Source organism: Strix aluco, chromosome 3, assembly GCF_031877795.1.
Source record: "Strix aluco isolate bStrAlu1 chromosome 3, bStrAlu1.hap1, whole genome shotgun sequence".
In the NCBI taxonomy this organism is placed as follows: domain Eukaryota; kingdom Metazoa; phylum Chordata; class Aves; order Strigiformes; family Strigidae; genus Strix; species Strix aluco.
The window spans coordinates 82,026,069-82,050,029 of record NC_133933.1 but is presented as its reverse complement, the minus strand read 5'-3'; the positions used below and the strand labels follow the sequence as shown (position 1 = coordinate 82,050,029).

At 44.6% G+C, this 23,961-nt stretch overlaps 1 protein-coding gene across 5 annotated transcripts in view; it reads left to right on the top strand.

Moving 5' to 3' along the window:
• The window catches only part of SOBP (sine oculis binding protein homolog), a 119,579-nt gene extending 103,872 nt beyond the window's left edge, over nt 1–15,707 (top strand). For all 5 annotated transcript variants that reach the window (XM_074819408.1, XM_074819407.1, XM_074819406.1 and 2 more), the window contains one exon: nt 13,771–15,707. The gene's annotated coding sequence lies outside the window, so the exon portion shown is untranslated. The remainder of the gene's footprint in view (nt 1–13,770) is intronic.
• The last annotated feature ends 8,254 nt before the right edge of the window (nt 15,708–23,961 follow it).

The following is a 23,961-nucleotide window of genomic DNA, read 5'->3' as shown; positions in this document are numbered from 1 at the left end:
ACCAGAGATAGCAGCGCAGGCTGTGGAATCTGGGCATCGCAACATCTCCCCGCTCCATCAGTGCAGGCTAATTGCACCATCAAAGATACCAAAGTATAGTCAGGGCTCCCTTTTCATTTGTTAATGCCACATTCCCTGTGCTGGCTGCAGTGCCGGAAACATTACTTCTCTTGATCACAAACAGTATTTATTTACTTTCTTTGGTGGAACAGAACCATTATTCTTTGCTTTTGGCATGTGCTGACACATTTAAAAGATACATTTGTAAGAACAGAGGACAACTATAATTTTGTTGGACTAATAATCAATATATACAATAACTCAGAAGTCAAATGAATATTTAAAATCTTTACATGCTCCTAGGCCCTGGTATTGGGGATCCCCCTACCCACCCCTGAGGTATGGCTGGACTATACGTCCCTCTCAGCAGCAAGATCTTTATTGCAAACCCCAGTGTGCCACCTTTGGAGCTTGAAAGATTGTCTCTTCATAAATGTACACATGCTTTTATCTAGGGGCCGTGATTTGATCTTGTGTGAAGATCACTATTTGACTGTATCCCTTTTATTTAATTCTAGGAGAGCCATGGTGAACCCATCCTTTCCCACCTTGCTCAGGTTCCCCATAGCTATGGTTTGTTTCAAGCCAGTGCTAAGAGACTCACACATTTGTGTGCTGATACCATAGTCAAATACAGGCTGGTTCTTAGCATCTATTTATACTTGCCCAGACCATCCAGGCTGCAGTAATGCCACCTCTCCAAGGTCCCGATCACAAGAGGAGTTTAGCATCATCCAGAGCCAAAGCCTTAAAACTCAAGAGAGAGTTCTGGCTTCACTGACTTGTGTATTTTTGCCTGTTGACACAATTATACATAACATCACTTCACAGATAATATTTGACAGAGAAAGTGGGCAAACTGAACAAGCTGCATTGAAAAGACAAGAAGGATGCATTATCACTCAGTTATTGTCCTCAGCTTTTTGTATTCTCTAAATGTCAATAACTGCCACTGTGGTTATCCTCAGGAATAACCATTTTCCCATTCACCAAGAGTTTTATATATTCCTTTGTCTCAGTGTAAGGGTTATCTTACAGAAAAGTTTTCAGGTTGCCAGGCAAGATTAATCTGACCCAGTATAGACATCTGGAAAGAAGACACAGCTGAGCTAATTGTCTGAACTCTCTTTAAAGTCAACCTAGAGAAGCAGGCGCTTCAAAGAGACAGCTGAGCTCATCCTGAAGTCAACAGCTAAGACAGCTCAGACAAATTGTGCCTAGGAGTGCCTACTTCTCCTTGCTGTGAAGGAAACTTAGGGTGACTGGCACAGACATAGATATCCCCATAGACACTGAAAGTTAACAAACCCAGCCTAAGTGTCTGCCATGTCTCTGGGGTTTGTGCATAGCATGGCATGGTGATAGTTAGTCAGTCTGTGTTCATTCCCTCCTTTCTCTACAAAAAGAAAAGAAGTAGCTTCTATGCAGACGAGGTATGAGACCAGGCTCCTTGTGTGCTTCGAGGGAAAGAGGATACCCAAAATATTCTGCAGAAGTAAACAGCGTGATAACCATCTCATTCCAGTGGGTACCTCAGTGAAATGCGGGTGGGTTTTGAGCCTCTCAAGGCATGCTCAAGTGATTCGTGTAGCTCCGATGATTGATTTGAGGTGAGGACCCTCTGGTTTCATGCAGAGCCCTTCTTTCACTAGTGCTGATAATAGCCAGTCCAGGGGAGCAGGAGGGCTGCTTAGATTTCTAGCCTCCCAGCAGTTTGTCTGTGAAGGCTACACAGGGCTCAGAGTTGGCCCGTGTCTGTACAGAGGGGACGAGCAGGGGGAGCAGAGCATCAGTACAGCCCCTTACTCCACAGCCCTGCCTCCGCCATTCCCATGAGGTCTTCCCGCCCAGGCCTGAGGAAGGACGGAGGCAAAACCCTGCTCCTTCGCCAGTCTGGTTGCAGGGAGGATCCCTCATGAGAGACTCCCAGCCTTATAGAAATTCTACTAAAATACAAAGAGGGTAGGAGCTGTACTAATAACTGTGTTGACTTGGGCCTTTGGAGGTTTGTATTGTTTGCACTGGCCATGCTAACCTGGGAGAAGAAAAAGTCCAGAGAATTGTCTTTTTCTCTCTTGCTCCCCACCTCCCCACCTACCCTAATAGGAAAATCTGAACATATTGCCCTAACGTACAACTTTTCCTGGATTTTATTTCCCATCAAATTGTATGAAAAGAAGGAAACTAGCCAAATATTTTTACGCTAGAGTTCTGGACAGACAGATTGAATTCATGTAATAGCAACATGGACTCTAAAAACGAATCAATGCAAGCGTGACCTCTTCAGGCAAGTTGCCAAACTCTGGATTATTTAATGTACCAATTACTTGATTATTGGAAGCACTAATCAGCAACATAATCCTTGATGTTAAAGTTTAGTCTCTCCATCAGGATGTGGACTGTGAAGCTGTTCTAGCTTGATGCAGTTCGAAGAACCAGCAAAAGATGTCTCGGTGCCAAAGTCCTACTATGATAAAGGAATGAAGCTAGGAAGAATATTCTGTTGAGTGTTCTTTTTTTCAAGTCTGAGCAACATGAGTTTCTAAAATTAGCAGTGTTAGTGTTGCCTGCCTACATGCTTTATGTCCAGGTGGGATCAGTTTTAACCCTCCAGTTTTGGTGTCAAGGTTTCCTAAAGCAAATAAATTAGGAAGCACTAAGGTCTGCTTGGATTTAACATGATAGCTATGGTAAACTAAATTAAAAAATTAAGTGGCACATGCTGAACTCACAACTAGCTTCTGTTTGTGTGTGTATGTGTGTGTGTGTTGACTAATCCTATGGTGGGGTCAGCAGGGATTTTTTCTGCTTATATCAGCAGAATTTCTCCCAGAAATAATGGAAATAGTAGGAGTATGGCCACCTATAGAGCCAACCCATATGTCCTGGGGTCAGCATCTGTTGGGTTATAGGACCAGACCCCCAGCTGTCTAGTCCATACATTGTAGTCATAAAAATATACAACATGCAGAACGCACCAGTTCAGATCAGAAGTAATATATATCCCGCTGTGAGCTCCCCTGCCCATAATGGTCCAGAACAAGATTTCCTGCTCTGGTCAGGATTCCTGAGGCAAGGGGCGTAGCTATTAACCTCCCTTTCTTCCTTAAGAGTTTTTATCAGTCCCCTGTCACTGTAGCATCTATCTACCAGCATCCTACCCTGCCCTTGCTCTGATCAGGATAGAATTTGAAGGTATACTTGAAAACAGATTTTATATATTTAAGCACATTTTTATGCTAATCATCTTCGTTGACACAGTACTATAGGCCAGAGCCTTAGCTAATTTTAACTGGATGTAGTTCCACTGGTGCTAAACTAATTTAAATCAGCAGAGTAATTGGGCTCGTACACTTAACACCTACTCTTCTGGTTCAGAAGTTTTCCTTCACCTGCCTTCTCATGACCCTACAGAAATCTTCTGTTTATCCGAAGGGAGAGAAGAGACAATGTTAGCACCACAAAGCCTTAAACACATTTGCTTGGAACTGAAGCTTTGCCCTTGAGAGCTGCCTGGCTCTAGCAGAGTGATCTTACTTTTCAAAATTGCCTGTGCAGCTTCTTCTCAGATATATTAAATCTGAAAAAGGATTTCCCAGGGAAAAAAAAATAAAAAATAAAAAATTGTTCTCAAAATGGTGAAGTATAAAATGACATACTTCCAGGGTAGCTTTCAGCTCCCACATCTTGCTGCCGGGGTGTGGGAGCGCTAACTTCCATCTCAGTGGCAGTAAATAACAGGCTCGTGGTATGCTGCTGTAGATCACTGCACACTCTTCGAAATCAAAGGAACAAGTGCTGATTTCTGATGGGTTCCTCCTGTTTTTCCATAAAACCTCCTAGGGCATATGGTTCAAATATGAAATCTGATTCTTGAACCCAGTTTAGAAAATAACTATACCTAGACTGATTTGCAAAGGTAGTCAGCATCTAGGGCTGCTGGTGAGCAAAACACGCGGCCAGAACTTCAGGCAGCAAAAAATAACATTGCACGACTGAAAGACCCACAGTAATCTGCAAAGTTTGCAGTTCCTGGAGGCTGTAGCCTACCTGACAGCTCCCAGGATCTGGGACCACTGAATTCAGAGATAATTTTGGTGCCTACTTGCCCTTATTAGTTTTAATTGTCTTGTGAAATGAAAATTACTTGAACTGAAATAAGCATCTTAATCCGTGCCATTGCCTAAACTGGTACAAACCACATTCATATTGAAACAGTGAGTTACTCATGATTGTTTGTCACTTTCATACATATAAGGCCTAATGCTGCTCTCATTTAAGTTGGTGCAGAGTAGAGTCAGCTGCATTCAAAAGTGTTTAATGTAAAAAGGGCATAGGAGGAGACTATAGCTCTCCATCAGTCTGTTCTTGTGCTGTCAAGCTACCAAAGTCAGTGGCTCAGGAAAAGTTCATGAGGAAAAAAAAGCACAACTCATGATTAAATACAGAGACCCTAACAAGAAAGACCATAGTAAAACAGACAGATACGCTTGTAAAAACCTCATCTGAGGCAACGATTGCCTTTACATTCAGAGGCCGAGATCCTGGACAGTATGTGTCTGATTGCCACTGAAATCCGATAAGGAGCTAAGCACCTAATAGCCTTTGTGAAGCTTGACCCTGAAACAACCATGGCCAACTTCGGTGCGGAGCAGGGAGCTCTGAACAACTGTGAGGAGCTTGTAAACTATTTCTCAGCATTACATGCAGTATCTGACAGTGGGTCAGAAAGGCACATAACACTTTTAAGGACTGTGTTTGCAAAAACAGTTGGACATAATCAAGCAGTGAGCAATAGATTTTAAGATAAAATTAAATTCTTGCTAAAAAAAGCAGTGGATGATTCAGGCAAAGCAGAAGTAAACTGTTTAAGCAAGAAATCAAGAGGAAATCAGACTGTGACAAGCAAGATTTCTGAAGCACTTTTTGTTTCCAGATTACCTGCTGAGTCTCTCCTTGCCTATTTTTAGGTCCCATAGAGCAAAACAGGCAAGTTAAGCACATTCCTGGGTGCCTCCATCAGTCAAGGCCTCACAGCTGAGGCCTACTAATCATTACCTTATTTACACTATTTTGATAATGAGTTGCATTTCACTCCCGGGACCAGAGGTTGTGTTTGGAAGCATGTGCGATCATCTCATGAGAGCCATGAATCAAAGTAACCTCTGACATTTTGCAGAACCCTCAACTATTCAACATTTGCTTCTACCATGCAAATTAGAGCTAATTAAATATCTGGGCTTGATCCTGTGCAGTACTATGTGCACTCAGCACTTGGTGCCTCTAATGCAAGTTGAGAGCCCTCAACATGTTACAGACGGAGGTCTTGCCTCTGATTCATTTGCATGGCTTTACTTCCCCAGACACGATTTTGGTATTTGAAAAGAATGGTATTCCTGTACAACATGTGTCTCAATTTGTAACGATATCCTCCCTGCAGCTGGCTTGCTTTTCCAAGTGTTTCTGAAACATTATTGTCTTAAATTCAAGCCAACCTACAATAACAAATTATCTAAAGGCAAAGAGGCTGAACTGCGTTTGTCAAGAGGATGCCCCACTCTCTGCTGCACTTCATCTTCCAGTCCCAGTTTCGGACTTTCAGGCTGTGTAATGTAATCATCTTCTATGGAAGCACACGTTTAAAAAAAAAAAAAAAATTAAAAATAGGAGGTTTAGGGATTGGGTAGTGCAGAGTGAAATAACTATCGAGTTCCCAACCTCTCTGGAAAGAGCTGCATCCCATCGTCAGCCAATTGATATTGAAACCTATGGTTAGAGCAATTTTCAACTATTTATTTGGAGCGCACGTGGTTAAATGTAAAACTTTGTGTTGCCTGCTTACACTCCAAATATTTATAAGCTTTCATGGACCACTTGTACTGCCACTTCTAAGTTGCTTATCCAAAAGGAGGGGAAAAAAAAAAAACCTTTCCCACAGGAATTCTCCAATTGACAGATGCTTGAACAGGAGTAGAAAAGAAAAGATACACAATGAAGTCACCGAGAACTTGAATTCTGACCCTAAATTTGAAAGATCAATTAAATGACAATTCAGTTTTATTTGAAGCGGTTAACCAGTTATTGCTGAACCAGTTATCTTGGTGGTAAAAATACTGTTCCTGTTTTCGTGAGGTGGCGGGGGAGGTGGGAAATAGAGAAAACCTAAAACAACGGTTGGGTCCAACACAGGTTGCTCAGTGTCCAGCAGTGCTGGGGATAAGGGAGGTGCCCTAAGGTGCCTGGCACTGCACTGAGGTCTATCCAGGTCTCACCTGCTTGTTCCTTATGTGTTCTGCATGGGTTTTTCCTCCTCCTTCCCCCACAGTATAATCTATTTGACATTTTGGCTACTTGAGCATGTCCCCTTGCCTTTGGATGAGTCTGCACCCGCTCTTGCTCAGGCTGAAATGAACTAGGATGGGGGCTGTGAAAACCAGAGAGAAACCTCATGGGGACAGCGCCAGGCATGCAGCCCTGGATGGTGGTGGATGGAGGGGTCACTCATGGGAAATGTTGATTGTTTCATGATACGCGATGCTGAAAATTTTCACTAAAAAGATTCAATGCTGCTTCTGCAAAAAAATATCATTGTTGCTATTGGGGGTTTGGGTTGGTTGGTTGATTTTTTGTGGCCCACAATAGCGTTTCAGATGAAAAAGCCAGGCACAGGCTTAACCCAGGTGAGGAGGAGGACTCCCACAAGGAGGTATGGGCTATTGCTCAGCAAGACCCCCATTCTCGCCCTCCTTCACACTGCTACCCACAGTTAATCTGCCTTTTTCTGGCTATTTAGCTGCTTTTACTGGAGACATCAGCTTGGATAAGAAAATTGAGAAGCACCTCAGAATAGCCAAAAGCCTAGTGGTTTGGGCCCACAGAAGGCTGCTGAAATTCAAGTTGAAGTTTCTATTCTGATTCAGACAAAATCGGAAGCTTAAAGAAGGGTTATCACATCACAGTGGTTGCCTGTTCTCAGGAAAGGAGAGTAGAAACTGTCTGGATTTGGTTTTCCTTCTGTTTTAGTTTTTATGTTGTGTTTTTTTGTTTGTTATTTTTTTGCAAAAAGATCCTTCAAAGTTTCAGCTTTATCCCAGTGCAGAATGGGAGAATTAGTTGAAAATTTGGCTGGATTTTTAAAAGGAGAGTCATATCTTCTGCCACATCTGCACATGAAGCATCAGTAGGGCACAGCAAACTATTTACAGGTCTGCCAAATACACTGGTGCTGCACTAACTGGAGGGCAGTGGGCTGCCTTGTTGTGGAGATACACCCAGTTACCCCAGTGTAAAGCAGGATCTGGCCCAGGCAGGCTCTGTGGTCTGCCATAGGGGACACAGCCAGAGGTGGCGTGTGCCTACAGCTGAGATGGACATCCAGAACCGTGATGGCTTTTTCCTCTTTGCATGATTTGCATACATGCCTCGAAATGCTCAAAATGTAAACCAGAGAACCCCTGTCACTGAAAACCTGGAGAAAGATGGTGCCATGGGGCTGGGCAGAGGGCCTGGTTGACATTGGTTTTATCTTTAGTTCAGATTGAAATTGGAGTTTCATGAACTTGCTGAGCAATTGTTCTGTAAAAGGTTAAACCGTGAGAAACTTCTTTGAAATGGTGAAAAATTATATTAAAAGAATATATAGAGATGTTCTGGGGAGATTGCTACTTTGAAAAGTAGAAAGTGGTATAGGTGGGGAAGGAAGGAGGACAACGGCAGAGAAACCTGACAGCAGCACTGATGCTGAAATCTGGCTGACTGAGCCCAGATGTTCATCTTAGCCTACCAAGATTGGTATCTTCTGCCTTCCTGCAAAGTTGATGGATAGAGAGGCTCTTCCCAGATGTGTTTCAGAGCACTGAATGCAGTGCCTGTTCTGGAGCACCCCTGGGTGTGGGAAGGAGAATGAGGACCCTGGTCCCTCCAGGTTAAAGTTTGTGAACCCCCGCTCTTCTCTACCTGTACCGCAATGAGAGGAAAGGAGAACGCAGTGAATTCAGCAGGGAGCTGCTTTCACAAAAAGCTTGACAGTGATGGGAACATGAGGAGATGGAAATTTAAAATGCTGCAGCATGAGTTCCTGATGGCAGCTGTTTTGCCTGGGAGAATCCAAACCTGAAGGGGAGAGGAGGTGCTGCCATGTCCCCTGGGTCTGTGCAGAGCAAGTTGCATGGTGAAGTTGTGTTGCTGCTTTGTGGTACAGGGGAGAATTTACAGCAGCCTAGGCCATTCTCCCCAAGTATGTGGCTGCTCTCTGCTGAATTTAGGGAATCTTATTTCCACTGGCTATGAAGAAGAGCTGCATGCTTACCCAGGCCAAGACTGGTTTTTGGGGGAAGCACTGTCTTTATGGAAATGTATAACAGAGGGAGGAGACTCCTTTTCCCTTGCCTTATGCTGTATCCCTACCATTGAGCCTGGGGCTGGACCAAAGCAGTCAAGAGCAGACTCTGCTGTTAGATACCTGGGTTTTGAACAATTGTCACTGCTTTTGAAAGAGGTAGAGAGGACTTCATTTCTGTCTTGTTTCTCTTCAGTGAACTGGCTGCCTGATAAATCCATAAGCACAGACCTCTCATCTTCTTGGTGACTCTCAAGGTCTCTTCCAGAGTGATGATTCATTTGCTCACTCTTTTTAAGAGATGATTTTCCCTTGGGCCATGCAGGAACACGAAGGAGAGCCTGGAACTGTATTTCCACCATTTCCTTGCTACATAACAAGGCCATGGTGACATACATCCCTGTGCCTAACTTCACTAGATAGTTTCAGGGTTCAATTTAACATACATTGAATGAGTTTAGTGAGAGACAGTACTAAATGTACCAGCAAGGGCCTGAACATAGATGTAAACTGGTGAAAGTTTAAAGGGTGGCCACAAAGAAGATAGAGACTCCCTTTATACAAGAAGTCATAAGGGGTAATGGGGACAAGTTACTCCTGGGGAGATTCCAATTGGACACAAGAGGAAAATTTTTCATAATGAGAACAATCAGCCACTGGAATAATCTCCCCAGGGAAGTGGTGGATTCCCCAACATTGGGCACTTCTAAGATTCATCTGGACAGGGTGCTGGGCCATCTTGTCTAGACTGTGCTTTTGCCAAGAAAGGTTGAACCGGATGATCCTTGAGGGCCCTTCCAACCTGGTATTTTATGATTCTATGAAATTTCCCCAAAGATGCAGGGAAGCAGGAGTCAGCACACAACAGACCTTCTGCTTTCCAGTTCGTGTTTCTCCCTTCCTGACTACAAGGTGACAGGATACAATTGCAAGCATGGCCTCTGGTGCATCCCTTCAACAATTCAGTCACAGAGCTGGGGATGACTAAGCTGTCCCTACCACTTCTGCCTAGGCATAAAAGGAGGGAAAATCCCAAGATCTTCCTTTGAAGTCACAATGTCTACTCAGATTACAGCTCATGTTTCAGTAGGCGGGAGAGCCTGAGTTGCATATCTGACCCAAAGCTGAGAAGGATCCATAGGTCACAAGACCAGAGCAGAAGGAAAACACCACCTTCAAAATCAAGGGTTGGTGCTTGAGGACCCTGCTTGTTATCCCATTTGTGCTAAAGGCTTCCCCTGACTCTTGCAATGTGGCATCCCTTCAATTAGCTCATGGAAGGATAAATCATCAAATATTCAAAGGGGAAGGTTTTAATGAAGAAGCTTGAACTGCTTTAGGAATTGCTGAAAAAAAAATAAAATAAATTACAGAACTATTACAAGTAACAGATGATTTCAGAGTGTTTCCAGGGCTGAGCTTGCTCCCATGCTGACTTTAGTTTCACTCTTGTGGTTTATCTTCAGAGCAGTTTCCCTGAGAAAATAATTGCAGTGCCTTTACTCTAGGGCCATGCATGTCCCAGATGAACTAGGCCTTTTTTAGCACATCAGCATTCATTGTCCGGGTGAATTAAGTGCTGTGCTAAATGATGGAAACTCTGCCATGCCAGCCCACATCAACGGTTGCCTCAGCCTTCTCCACCCAGTCTCTAATTTTTTTCTGAACAATAAGATGTGAATCTGGAGACAGAAATGTTCAATGAAGCACAGAATGAGGAGGAAGCAACCATGGAAAAAACTGTGTGTGTCTGCATGCACGCATATGCCCAAAGCCATGTCAATGACATGGCCCCTCTGAGGAGGTAGGACATGACTGGGGAGGGCATGGGGTACAAGCAGCTATTTCTGGCAGCTATCACTGCCAGCAGGAGCATGCTGCCAGCATGGCAACACTCGGCTTATGGGGCAGCGCTGGGAGCAGGCACCCAGGGATCAGTGCTTGGGTATGGGGAAGCAGGAGAAGGAAATCTCCCCACAGCTGAGCCACCCAGCTTCTCAGCATGGAAGCATGGAGGGGGAGTGGAGCAAGGAGCACTTCTAGCAATTGGCTCTACCAAGCAGGGCCAAGCTTCCCACCACAACAGTCCCAAGGGCTGCGCAGGACAAAGGGCTGCAGGTCAGCAGCTGCACCTGGAAAGAGCTGGCTAGCTGCAGAAAAGTAGGGAAGCTTGCTGGGGAGGCTTTGCCCTAGCTGCCAAACTGTCCTGCCAAGCTCTAACTCTGTTGTTCTGAGCAAGGATTTAAATCCTCACATGTCAGGGCATAAACCAAAGAGGAAGCTTTGCATCGGTGCAGCTTGTTTCATAGCTTCCCATTGCTCAGGTTACGACTAGCAACCACAGAGGGCATCAGTGTGGCGCTCACTTACTGTTCAGGGGAGCTATCTGAGCCCACATAGATGAACCTCCAAGTTACCTGCTTGAGCTGGGTCATCATCCAGTTGAGTTTGTCCCCCCTGCACTGACAGCTGGGCAGAAATGAGCCTTCCTGCTTGTCATCTTTTCCATGCTGCCTCCTGGGGTTGGAACTACAGCCCGCCTCTGACTTCTAGTGGTCTTCCAACCCAGGACCAGCCCAGCCCTGATTAGCTTTGGAAAGCAGGCAAAACCCAGCATGCTCACCTCAGTGCAACTCACATAAGCTCAAGTCCATGGCTTTATGCTTATAAAAATTCTTATTTTATAGCTGACACAATTTTTTATCTGATCAGCAATATTTGATGTGTATTTAGGGCAAGTTCAGCTGGGGTAAAGAGCATATGTTGCTCTCCTAAAAAGTAATTTGGTTTTGGGGGGTGATATAAATAGCTGACTTTATTGTGTTGGTCATGCAAGCTAGCGTTGGCACGAGGTGTATAATGTCTGACTGTGAAGTGGTGATGACTAGCATGTTCTCATTTCTTTATAAAACTTCTCATGCTATGCCTGATATGGATTTTTATGCTGTCACTTGATCGCTACAAAGATGCATTCATCAAAGGCAATTACTGCCATATGAACCAATCAACAGGGAAGGTCCTTCTCTCCAGTCTGCACACCCTGTTACACTGAGTCTGTCTGCAGTAGGGGAAAATAGACAGGACTTATAAAACTAGCTCTCTGCTTCAGGCAGAAAGCATTGAGAGCTAGCAAACTTCTTTATGCCCTGCCTCCCAAATCACTTATCAGTCTGTGCTATGCCATGCCATTTGAGACTGATTAGTGAGGGATGGAAATTCATTTCTGTTGAGGTAAGGAAAGAGAGGAGCAGGCAAAATACCTAAAGAGCAGAGTGAGGTTTCATACAGACATTACAGGTTTTATTTTCTCTGCTTCCCTTTTTAGTTAATCTCAGAGCAAGATTTCAAGCCAAAAAGTGACAGAAAGCAGTTGTGTACTTTATGGGAAGTACTTAGTAGGTGGATACATCCCAGTTCTCAGTCTAGTTCTTGTCCACAGCTCTCTGTACACACAAATCTGCTCATCCTACTGGGCACATTGCCTGAAAGCCCAAATGTTACTCCTTAACCTAGATACAGTGGTCTCCATGCTCTGGGAGTTTATGCTGGTCAACATATTCAATGTGCCTTCCAGTCTCTGCTTTGAGAAGGGTGGAGCTTTGGCAGGGGGACACAAGCACAGTGACGAGAGGAATCAGAGAGGAGCCAGTGTGAAGGGGAAATTGTGAAGCAGACTGAGAAGGAAAATGTGACCCAGCACCAACATTAAGGCCGATAAGTACTTCAGAGTTTTAGTCCGAATCTTTAGGGGACAGCAGATCCCATCCAAGGAGGCAGAGTCCAAAGCATGCTATGTAGAGAGAGAGGACAGTCCCTGCTAGGCAGTCTACATGGTCAACTGACAAGGGAAGCAGAAGCACATGAGACCATGGTATATCACCCAGTAGCCCCTAGATACACTAAGGCATCTGGAGCTTATAACCACTGGGGTGTTGTTAGTTGCATTAGATTGATGAGAAGGTGATTTGTGTTTTCAAAAATGTGATTCCAAAAGTTTTCATGACCTTGTCCTTCACCACTGGCAAAGCTTACCTTATTTTAGGGGAGCTATTGTGCAGCTTTCTGAAGGCCTCAAATCAATACAGCTGTGTTTGCTCCAATATTGTTCACCCAGTCAAAGCACCGGTGGGCTTTAGAAGGGGGTTGTCTGAATACATCCTGTGAGATGCATCCCTTTTGTGTCCTAAAAGATGAGAAAAGAAAGAAAACAAAAGCAGTCAGAATGTCTGGTCAGATAACAGAAGAAAAATGGACCTGGAAATGAGGACCAGGACAGAAAAAGGGAACAACTGGAAAGTTTGCCTAATTCTGTGATCTGCTCTAGCAGGTTCTGGGGGGTTTTGTTCTCATCTCTCACGTGGTCCATGGAAATGCATTCATTCAACATTGAAAATATCAGATCTCAGTAGCAATTTACCTCAGTGAGAGTAATGCCTAATTGTGATTTGGGGCCTCAAATGCCTTTATTTGAATTCTGTTTGTTATGCAAGGCAGTGTCAGTCAGCATGCTGTGCTGGTTGTGACCCCCTGGCACTGTAGCTGTTGTGGTGGTGGTACAACACCAGTTGCAGACCATCCCAAGAGAAGACCAAGGAGGCCATGGGGGACTCCAGCCTGACCTCCCTCATTGCAGCTCAGTTTGCTCTGTTAAGCACACATCTCTCCTTTGTATGACTACAGATTTGGGGAAGGACCAAGAGGGTCATCTTCAGTTTGCATGCATGGCATGGATAGTACCTACAGAGTTAGCTCTTTAGTGACAGATGTGTATTTACATGAGAGTGGAACTCTCTCAGAGTACCATCCCAGTTTCTCCATGAGACTGATCAGCCCTGTGGAGCCGCACACCAGCCCGTGCGGTGAGGTGTCCCTGGGGAGCCCTGGCACATGCAGTACTCCCCGTCCTATCCTCATCCCAGGTGCTGGGGGATCCTGGACCAAATGCTTCTCCTTCTCTGACTCCACTTTCCCACCTGTGCCATGCAGAGAGCAGTACATCCCAGCTCTGTAAAGCACACTGAGATCAAAGGGTGAAGGGTACTGTATAATTGCAAAGTATCATTATTCACCCGTGCTCTTGTAGGATGAAAGGCGCTCTATGAAACCCAAAGAATGAACTATTATTATATCGGTTTCCAGCTTTTTATCGCAGGAATTCCTCCATCTTCCTCTCCAGCAACCTCGGAGGTTGTGTGTACCAATGGCCCTTGTGGCAGGAGGGGCAGCCGAGACCAAAGTGGTGGGCTTGTGTCTCAGCCCGGCTGCCCACCCGGCACAAGGCTTCATGCTATGTGATCTCAGGCGGTGCCCAGCCCGCCTGCAGTGAGCCTCCTGCCGCTCGCCCTGACCACCTCTGCTTGTCTGCTTTGCAGGAACGCTCGCCGACAGGGTACCTTGCATGGAGAAAGGGAGCAGAGCAAACCACGTCACTCCACCGAATGACACCAGCTGGTCCGCTCACCACCCCCTCTGGCTGAAAGTCCAGCAAAGAAAGCAGCTTCCTGTCACGAAGCCCCTCCGAGGAAGCCTCGGTCCCACGGGTGCCTTTGACCCAGAAGACAGCACATCATGGACCCACACAGTGTGCTCAGCATTCCTGCAACCACCCCTCTTCTCCTCCAAGGAACGCTTTTTCCTCTTGGTTTCTTGCTGGGGGGGATTTTTCACCCTGGTTTCAAAAACCACACGGACCAACATAGGTACTTTTCCCTCTCTGACTTCAAAGTTCAGATATTTGAGACTGGACAATGATACAGATTTTTTTTAAATTTTTTTTTCCTTTGAAAAACTGCTGTGGTTTTGCTGCTACACTAAGAATCGTGATTTGCGTTGTATGGTTTTGGACCTATTCAAGTTTTGATGGGGGAAAGGGGTAATACTGGAGTAGCAACGCTTCAGAGTCATCTCTGTCCTACCCATGATGCACTTTTAAATGAAGAGTTAGAATATTTTATTGGCTAATATACTTTCCTTGTTATTTTTACAAAGGCCACCTTTATCCTTTCTAATGCCATATTTTCAGTGTTACACTTTTACGGCTTTTAATTTTTGATTTGACAGATGTAAGAAGCAGCATGAATAGTTTATACTGTGGTTTTTCAGAGACTGAATGCCAAGAGAACTCAGTAAATGTTTATTCTTCTCAGCTTTCTCTTTAAATTCCCCTAAATAGCGCCCCATTTGGGAACAGAGCAAGAGTGTTGAACTAAAGACCAAAATTCCCTCAAGGTGTAAAATAATCTGAGGGGAATATTTGCTGGGCGTCACGAAAGACTTGGATGAAATTTCAACCCTGATGGTTTTCAGTGATCCAGGAAGGCAGTGAGACAATCTCTCCATATGCATAGCCCTTTCATGATAATTAGAATGGTATGGACAAACCAATGAAAACAAGGGTAAAGTGAGAAAGATCCCCCATGATTCTGTTTCACTGTTTGCTTTCTCCTGTCATGGTTAAGAGAAATGTGCAATTCGATCCTCAATCAGTGGGTGGAGGATAACAGGGTAGAATTTACTTGTGTGCACTTGTACAGTTGTAGCCAAGAGTCCAAAAGTACACTAGAGCATGTTATACTGGCACTGAATTGGTAAGAGAGTCGTGGAGTATCCCATTCTGACAAATACAAAAAAAAAAAAAAAAGAAAATAAAAAAAAAAAACAAAAAACCCACAAAAACCCCACAAAAACTAAAAAAAAAAACAAACAAAAAAAACCTTAAAAAAAATTTCAGATCACCTTGTGATTCAGTGTAACTGTTTACTAACTCGAATAAAGCAATTGTTCACTCTCCAGTGTTCAGAGTACACCTTTTCTATAAGGCTGCTGCGGGGAAGTGAGGAGCAGTTTGCAGGAGCAGTGTGTCTGACTGTGTCAGCGGTGTTGGGAGCAGGGTAGCAGAGTCAGTTGAACCAGAGCCTTGTAGTGATGGTGCACTATGAGCACTATGTATATACTGTATTTCTATATTTTCCTTTGTACAGATTCACTTAAGTCAAGCTACTGTTTTACAGGTGCTCCTTATTTATTAGAGCTGTGAAAGCTTGGAAAACACACCGGGCGAGTAAGCTCGCTTTTTAAAAAAAAAACAAAAAAAACCCAACAAAAAAACAAAAAAGGGGGGGAAATCCAACAACTCCTGAGTCTGGGGAGAGAGCTCAAAGAAATACTGATGAAACATCTTCAAGAGAGCAAGAATCTGAAGCACCCTCAGCGTGCTCTGCTTTCCTTTTGGGCTTGCAACGCTTTTCTCTCTCCCTGACTGGTGTCAGATTTATTAAAACAAAATAAATCTCCAAGAAAAAAAAATGCACTTAAATGTGCTGTTGTTTTATTATTATTTTTTCCTTTTTGTGCATGTGGTTATTCATTCCTCTACCTGCCTGGTCACAGACCAAACAAAACTCAGTCTGAAGTCTTGGAAAAATATGTATAAGTGTTTTTGAAGGCTGTATCTATATCCCTTCCATTTTCATGCCTCCGTTACCACTTCTCAGTTTCTGCAGTGTTTAAGGTGTGGGGGGAAAAAACCCTGCAGTTAGCACAGTGCAGAGTTAGGTCCTGATCTTAGAGAAGAGCCCTGCATGGATGGACTCTCTGCAGCTTCATTCATTTCATGGGGATCCGTGCAAGTGCAGTTTGCTCGTGCTGCATTTGGGGCTGTGTATGGAGCATGTTCTGCCTGCCTTTTGTAAGGATGGGGTTCTTCTATGCGTGAACTCCCCCTGAAATCAAACCTAGGTTCTTCAAAGCACCAAAATCCTCCCAAATGCCCCCAAAACTCTTCAACAGGAACAGATTTGCAGGCCCTGAGCTTTCTCGCACAATAGAGTTTGCTTCCCAACTCTTGGCCAGCACAGCCAGCACTGCTGATGGAGGGGTTTGAAATGTCCGGTGAGCTCTGTAACTATTTGACTGATTTCATTAGCCAGCCATGTAAGGCAAACAACAACAGCATAAGCACGCCTGCTTGGAAGGGCACGTAGAGCAAAGCTTGTCTCCCTAGTAAACAGCTTGCTGCATCTCTATTTATTCATCTGAACTTGGCTGTAAAATGAAGGCCGTGTGTATTGATTTTGCTTTTGTCAGTGGTCCAGAATTGTTAGCACACATTTTCACTCTTCTGAAAAACAACAGACTCTTTAGAGAAATCTTTCTCTCTCGTGAGCTGCTTTTTCCAGAAATGGAATCAGCTTGTCAAAAATCATCAGGACAGCAGAGGTAGAGAAAGCAATCTAGGCTGGAGCTGGCTTTGCACATTTCCAATGATCACAAACTTACCTTAGCTTTCCTGAAAATTTGCCTACCTTACACTTTCTTAAAAACTTAGCCCGAAATTCAGAATCTGAACAACTGCTTTGGACAGTTGAATCAGTTCATTGTTTGCTATTTTAAAAATATCTCCAGCTGCATATCTGGGGAGAAATATCCAAGTACACATAAACCTTCAGCAAAATGTAGACCAAATGGTACAATACATTATGCAAAAGAAACCTGCTTTATTTTTGAGGCCAAATCCATCCCTTGTACGATGCCAACAAAATGAATGGAATTACACAAAGGATGGAAGAATGTCCTTTGCAATTAACGGGAACCCAGCAAAGGCTTGTAGAACGGTGCTTCCTTGCTGCTGACATTATTTATTATACACTAAGACCTAATAGTCAAACCAATCTCTTTCCTGGAGAACTCACCATCAAGGAGACAAAGAAAATCCTGATGCACTGGGAGATACAGGGGAAGGTTCCTGCGTGCAACAGCAATCACTCCAGCTCTTGCACACATACAGTTCTGAGATGCAGAGACTGTCTTCATAAGCAGAGAGAGGCAGCTTTGCCTCGGGTCTCTAAGCAGCTGGCCCTGCATGCATCCCTTCACATCGCTGGGGCAGAGGGGGAGTTTGCTGTGGTCAAGCTGCATGGGTCCTTCTGCTGGCACTGAATTCTTGATGTCAATGAGAATTTTGCTCTTGCAATAAGAGGGGGTCTGCGTGCTACAGACATTCTGCATTAATTTCCTCCTGTGTTGTCTTAGATGATTTTGAGGGCTTTCTTTTTTTCAGAACTACTACACTTGTCAGTATTTGAGTGGCCCAATTCCGTGAATAAGAAGGTCCCTCAAAATGAAAACATTTCGTGCTTTTTCCATGTTAAATGATAGAAATAAATTTGCTTTGTTCAAATAAGCGCTGCGCGCCAAATTTGCAAGAATGCTTATCCAAGTGAGATATCCCATTCTAAGGTCCATATTTGGACACCCAAATCAACACTCAGCCAAACACATGCATGAGGCATTTCAGTGCCATTTGGAGTGTCCATATATAGAACTGGATGCCCTAACTTCATTGCCTTTGTTTTAAAAATAGGCCTGGAATATGTAAAGGCATCATTTAATAACAACTATGATAAACATTCTGTGCTCAAACTAAGGACAAATTTGCCAGTGCTGATACAGGTTCATTCCCCTGAAAGTGCTGTGGATTTACAGAGGTATAACTCAGAAAAGAAATGGCCTCCCAAGTTGCTTTGCCTTCCACTTCCACCCAAACCTGACTTGATGTTTGGGATCTGTGAGTTAGGGAAGGTGGTACTTGAACAGTATCCACACACATGCGTGCAGCAAAGGGAGAGAAAGAGAGAGTTGGGAATTGAGTTGAACCTGGTTTGTGTTCAACATAACTGCTCAAATGTCTTGAAATGGGTAGAACAGCTTTACATAGGCTTGCACACATTCTACTTGTCATTTATGTGGTACTGGGCATAGAAATGCAATGCTACCTTGAGCAACCCTAGGATATTTTCCACAAAGCACCAGCAAAACACAGAGAGCCGTGAAAAAATACAGCTGAAGAGCAGCTCTTGGCTGTTTTCTTCCAGCAACGGTGGGAGCATGGCCCCTTAGAGGTGCAATGGATGCTGGCTACAGGGTGCTGCAGCACCTCCAAGGGAGATGGGGTCTCTGACGCAGGGATGCTGGTCAGCCTGTCAATTGTTCAGTCAAGATGTGTTGGGACTTGAACTTCTGTGACTCTTTGAGGAACTAACCTAGCCATGAGGCAAAAAAAAAAAAAACTTAGGCCACTGATAGTCTCTTTTCTTGAAGATGTTTCCTGGTGTCTAAAGCATCACCTCTCTACTGGAGCGGGTGTGTGTCCCAGCCACTTCACCTGCTGCTCTACTGAAATAGTTTTCCAAGGACATATATGACACAGAGAGGCAGCCAGGTACACTGACCAGGAACTTTCCTTACAAATGATGCAAGCATCTAAAAGTTGTGTCTCCCTACATCAAATGCCCGAGCACCTGGCTGTCACAGGAGAAGGTGCAGCCTCACCTGCACCTCCTACGTGGGACTCGTTGGCATCCGCGCAGCCCACGCTGCAGGTGGGATGCTGCCCAAACTGGGAAGGAAAGCTTGGTTATTATTAGCTGATAGGATAGCTGAGGATAGATGTGTTGCAATTCCCACCTCTCAGCCGGCCTATTTTTTCTTTGAAGGACCTTGCTGGACCTATTAGTAAAAGAAAAAGGCTTGAGGAAGAAGTAGTGCTGCCTTTGTTTCCAGAAAAACGTTATGGTTAGGGGTCTTGCCGAGGGGCCAGGAGACTCAGCTTCATGACCCTTCTTCAGATGAAGGAATCAAGCCTCCATAGTCCCACACAAAACAAGGTGTTGAGAGAGGCTCTCATCCCTCCCCATGTCCCAGGCCAGGATCAGTGAGATATAATCTCTCCTGGCCTGCCCAGTGGGACACAAGCTATGCCAAGAAAGGCAGGAGGGGTGCTCTTCACTCCTCGTGGAAGAGAGGCAAATATGACATCAGCAAGGCCAGGAAGAGGGAGCACAGCCCTCGAGTTAGCACGTGAGGCTCTCTCCTGGAACAAGGACGTCTGTTTCTGCTCCCAACATGGCTGCAGAGTTGCTGCAGTAAATACTGACCCATTACAGAGTCCATCTCTGAAGCAAAGGGAGCCTTCCCTCAGCCAGCTCTCGGGGTCCACCTCAGTGTGTTGCAGCCCTGCAGTCCTCCATGCTGCCAGGGTCCCAGCAGAGCAGGGCACGGAGGGCAGGCTGCCAAAGAGGTCCCTGGGGCCACAGCACCAGCAGCATCACCCAGTGGGCTTTAGAGCAGGGGAGAGTGCCAGGCTGGCAGGATTGCACCAGCAGGCCTGCCCCACATTTGCTCTGTGATGCGGGGCCTTCTCGTTACCTGCCCTCTCCTCCTGGAGTACCTCAGGAGAGGTGGTTTTCAGTTCTTGCCAAGGGAGATGGATTATTGCCTCCCAATTGCTAGCGTGGTCTTTGCTGTGACAGGCATTACCACATATGTGAAATGTAGTGTTCAGGGTGGGGGGGACATGGCCTGGGGGCAGCCCACTATTTAGCTCTCAGGTATCTTTCTAAGCACAAGCCTAAGAAGGCGCCCAGGGGCTGAAGCATGGCTGGATGCTGGGGAAAGCTGGCTGCTGCCCACCCACGAGAAAGGTCCGGCGAGATGATTTACGGGCAGGGTCAGGTAGGGGAGCTGACACAAACGGGTCAGACAGGACGGGTGCCAGCCCACAGGCTTATTGTCGGTAGACATCCAGGGAACAGGGTGGGAAGGAGCAGAGGGGAGTATGAGTCGAATTCCTTAATAACGTGAATTATAAAATCATTTCCTGTGTTAGGGGTTAGGAAAGAGAGTGAAGGACCCGGAGATCTTCCAAACAGAAAACAGCTTTTGTTAAGGCTTTTGGCCTAAGGAGTTTGGGGGGGTGGGGTGGGAAGGGAAAGTGCTGGCACATTTTTGGCTGGAAGCCTCAGACAACATATTTTTTATTCTAGTCTTTATTTTTCAAAATAAAATCATGGCGAGGCAGCAACAAAGAGGGGGGAAGAGGGTGAAATTAGGGGGAACAGTACCCAAGTATTTCCCCCTTCTTTCTGTCCCTGCCATTAAACACACAGGGTCTCCTTTATTATATACAGTAGCGGGATTAAGCCAGAGGCCCAAAGGCTAGGAATGCAACAAGATACTTTTATACTTATTGATCCTTTTTTTTTAGGGAGATTGTTTTCATGAAAGTTTAATTCACCTTTTTTAGCTTTTGAGTCTAACTACCACACATTTTATCCTGCTTCTTTGTGAAATGCTAAATCCATCGGTAGGTTTTAGTTTTCCTGGTGTAACTTTTCAGAAACTGTATATCTGCATAGCAACCCCACTGCAGGCAGCTTATGTCACGGTATCACATGTCAGAAAGATGAAAAGAACTCCAAATCTGACCTGTCCACAAACTTATGTCCCCCATTCTCGGACATATATCTTCTATACTTAATATAAGTGTCAGGAAGGCAATTTCAAGGCCAGAGAGGTGCAAAGTTTTATCTCAGAGATGACAAAAAAAAAAAATAAAATGACACATGACCTCAGTTCAGCCTTGTGCAGACAATCAAATGAGAAACAAAGATTGTCTTTTTCCTTCTCTCCCCACTCCCCCCTGGCCCCCACCTCCCTGTGTCCCTGTTGTCTGCTTCCAACTGCAACTTGAGCCTGGATCCAGAGCCCGGTGTCCAGATTAGAGATTGTTGACTCAGATTTAGTGGTGAAACCTGAGCCAGGCCCTGTTGATGGCATAGCCTTGAAGGAGCAGGTTTACTTCAAGCCAAAAGAGAGATTACATGTCAGACGAGAGCCTGCCTCTTCTTTATCACAAACTTCCTGATCTCCCTCTGTTTTAATAGTGTGTGTGTGTGTGTGTGTGTCCCGCCATGTGCCCACTCTCAATTCCTTCTATAGGGTGTCATAAATCAGGAAATTAGCAAGTGTGTAGCTGCCCTCTGCCACAGGCAGAGACAATGAGCTTGCTGTGTTTTTAACCAGTGGGTAGCACTTAACATAATCAATGGAGAGCTACGTGCAGAAAGGATGAAAAATTGGGTCTTGGTCTGACCACTTACAGGGTATTTCTCATCACCCAGGCAAGCTGCTTTTATGAGAATATGACATGCCCTGGAAGCTTGCTCTCCATTTTGCAGGAGAGTCATTAAAAGAAATCATTACATGGTTTTTTTTGTTCCTTGGCACACACGCTGCTTTTCCTTGGCTTCTGATTTCATCCATCTTTCAGGCGCTTCGTGCCTTTAGTAATTTATGTGCAAGATTTTTCCAAACCTCCAAATGTTTTTCCATTTGGCAAACTGTGGAAGCCTCCACAGAATGTAACTGTAGAGTTTTCTTGTACTTCAAAACATGAGCCCTGTTAGCACAAAGATGCATCTAATACTTGTAATCCTGTACATAAAAGCTATAAACTCATATAAGACAATCAAAGACAACGTTCCTTCTTGTGAGACTTTACCAGCCTTGTTGCTGTAACCCCTTACTCAATATACAAAAGGAGAATTTCTCTACGAGCATTATTGTTTTCTTTAACTATAGTTTTTGGAAGCTTTACGGTACCATATGGAGAACTATTTTATTCTGCTGCTGGTAGCTTTCTCAATACTAGCTATAAATTAGATAATTTTCCTTGTGTCTGATAGCCACACGCTATCAGTCAGACACATTTGCTCTCACAGGAAAATCCAGGAAAATTCAATAGAAAGTGATAACCTTCCCACCACCTAGAATTTAACGGAAATTTTTTTCCATACTCTAATATACACAGTGGTTGATTAAAAAAAGTTATCATGGTTTTCACCCTCCATTAAGTTCACAGGTTTGTAGACTGTTTTTTATAGAAGTTTCCTCACCTTGCTCCTGTCCAGCCCCGGTTCTTCTGAGATGGACATGTGCCAGAGGATACTCCAGCTGGGCTTTTCAAGCACTCCCAAGGGGACTGGGCACTTGTATGCCTTTTGAGGAGATTTGAGGAGGTTGCCCAACATGATGAGCGTGGGCTCAAGAGGCAGTTAGGTTGAAGTCTGGGCTGCTGTGACTTTCTTCAGGAATGTAAACCTAAGGGGAGATTCATTAAATGTTTTTTTTATAACGCAGTCCAGTGAGTGACATCCCTGAAATGCCAGGGTATGTTACCATGAGAAAAGAGATCTTTCTTCGGCCCTCCATGCTCATGGGAAATTACCAGGCACTGAGGAACAGCAACTGTATCTTTGCTCATATTTGTTTACTTTGAAAATCCCTAAGTAGTTTACAAGGTTGCACTACAAAATGCATTCATTTGTTGAAACTCCCAACTGGACTAAGTCCTCGAACAGAGTCTGTTTTGCCAGCAGAAATGGGTCTAGATCAGGCCTAACTTATTATTTACACTGAGTTGTGCTCCATCACGCCTCCTCGGCATGTACTGCCCTGCTTGCCCTGGAAATAAATGCTCAGTGAGACTGTAGAATAACTGGCAGGATAAGTCGCTCTGGCAGTTCTTCACCCAAACTCCTGCATCTAAACCGAGTTTACATGGACAGCACTATGCATGTTTCCCTTAAGAAAGGCCAGATCTGTTGTCAGCTAATGCAAATCCATTGATTCCCCCCAGAATCAGTCCTGATCTACCCTTGCATAGGAGAGAGGCAAATCAGAGCAGCAGCGGGGACTTAGTTTTTAAAGAAATGAGGATGAGCACTGAGAGCTTTGACAGTCCAGTCTTGCCTTCGTTTCCATCCATGTCAATCCAAAGTAACTAGAGGGAAGGGTTGGCGAAATTCTTCCATCTGACACCGTTGTGATGGAGAACAGAGTTAGTCGTTTATCACAGAATCACAGAATCATCAAGGTTGGAAAAGACCTTGAAGATCATCCAGTCATTCCTCAGCCTGCCGAACTATGGTGACATTTCTCTGAGAAGCACGTGACATCCACATTAATAGCAGAAGACGTCATTGTGATCTGGGCTGTTATGGCGAATTGATTACTATTATATCACTTTAAAATAAACTCTGATTAAATCAAATTAAGTGTAGTTTATCAGTGTAGGCATGAGGCACATTTTCTTCTCGTAATTTACTTCCTCTTAAGTGACTCCAGATTTTTGTTTGTCTTATTGGGTTGACAAAGTAATGTGCTCAATTGTCAACATGCCTTAAAAAATAATATCTAGCCATTGAGACAGAGAATGTGTGGCAAATGCCAAGGACCCCGGAGCACGAGTGTGCGCTTTGCCTAGGTTATTACGCTGCAGCATTTTACCATTTCCACAGCTCTTTTTTTTTACCTAGTTTTTATTTTTGACTGGCTGAGTGCTTTTCCTGCTCTCTCAAACTCCTCTGCGTTGCATCCAGTTTGCTCTTCCAGAACTGATCGACTAGTACAGCAGGTCACCACCCCTGCTGAAATCAGCCAACAAGCCGACCATAACCCCAGCAGATGTTTGCCGTTTATAGGCCAAATGAGAGCCCTGCAGACCAGTGAAATACCAGCACCACAGATGTGGAACCTGGCCACTCGACGCGAGCAACACAAAGCCCCGTCTTGCCCAGCCGGGCTGGGACTTCCAGAGGAGCAGAAGGTCTGAGAGACTAATTAGCCTGCAGAGCCAACACGCTGGCCTATGCTCCATCATTTTGATGGGCGCAAAGTCCTTTAATGAAACTCTGAATGAGTGAAGTCAGATGAGGCCCCTCTGT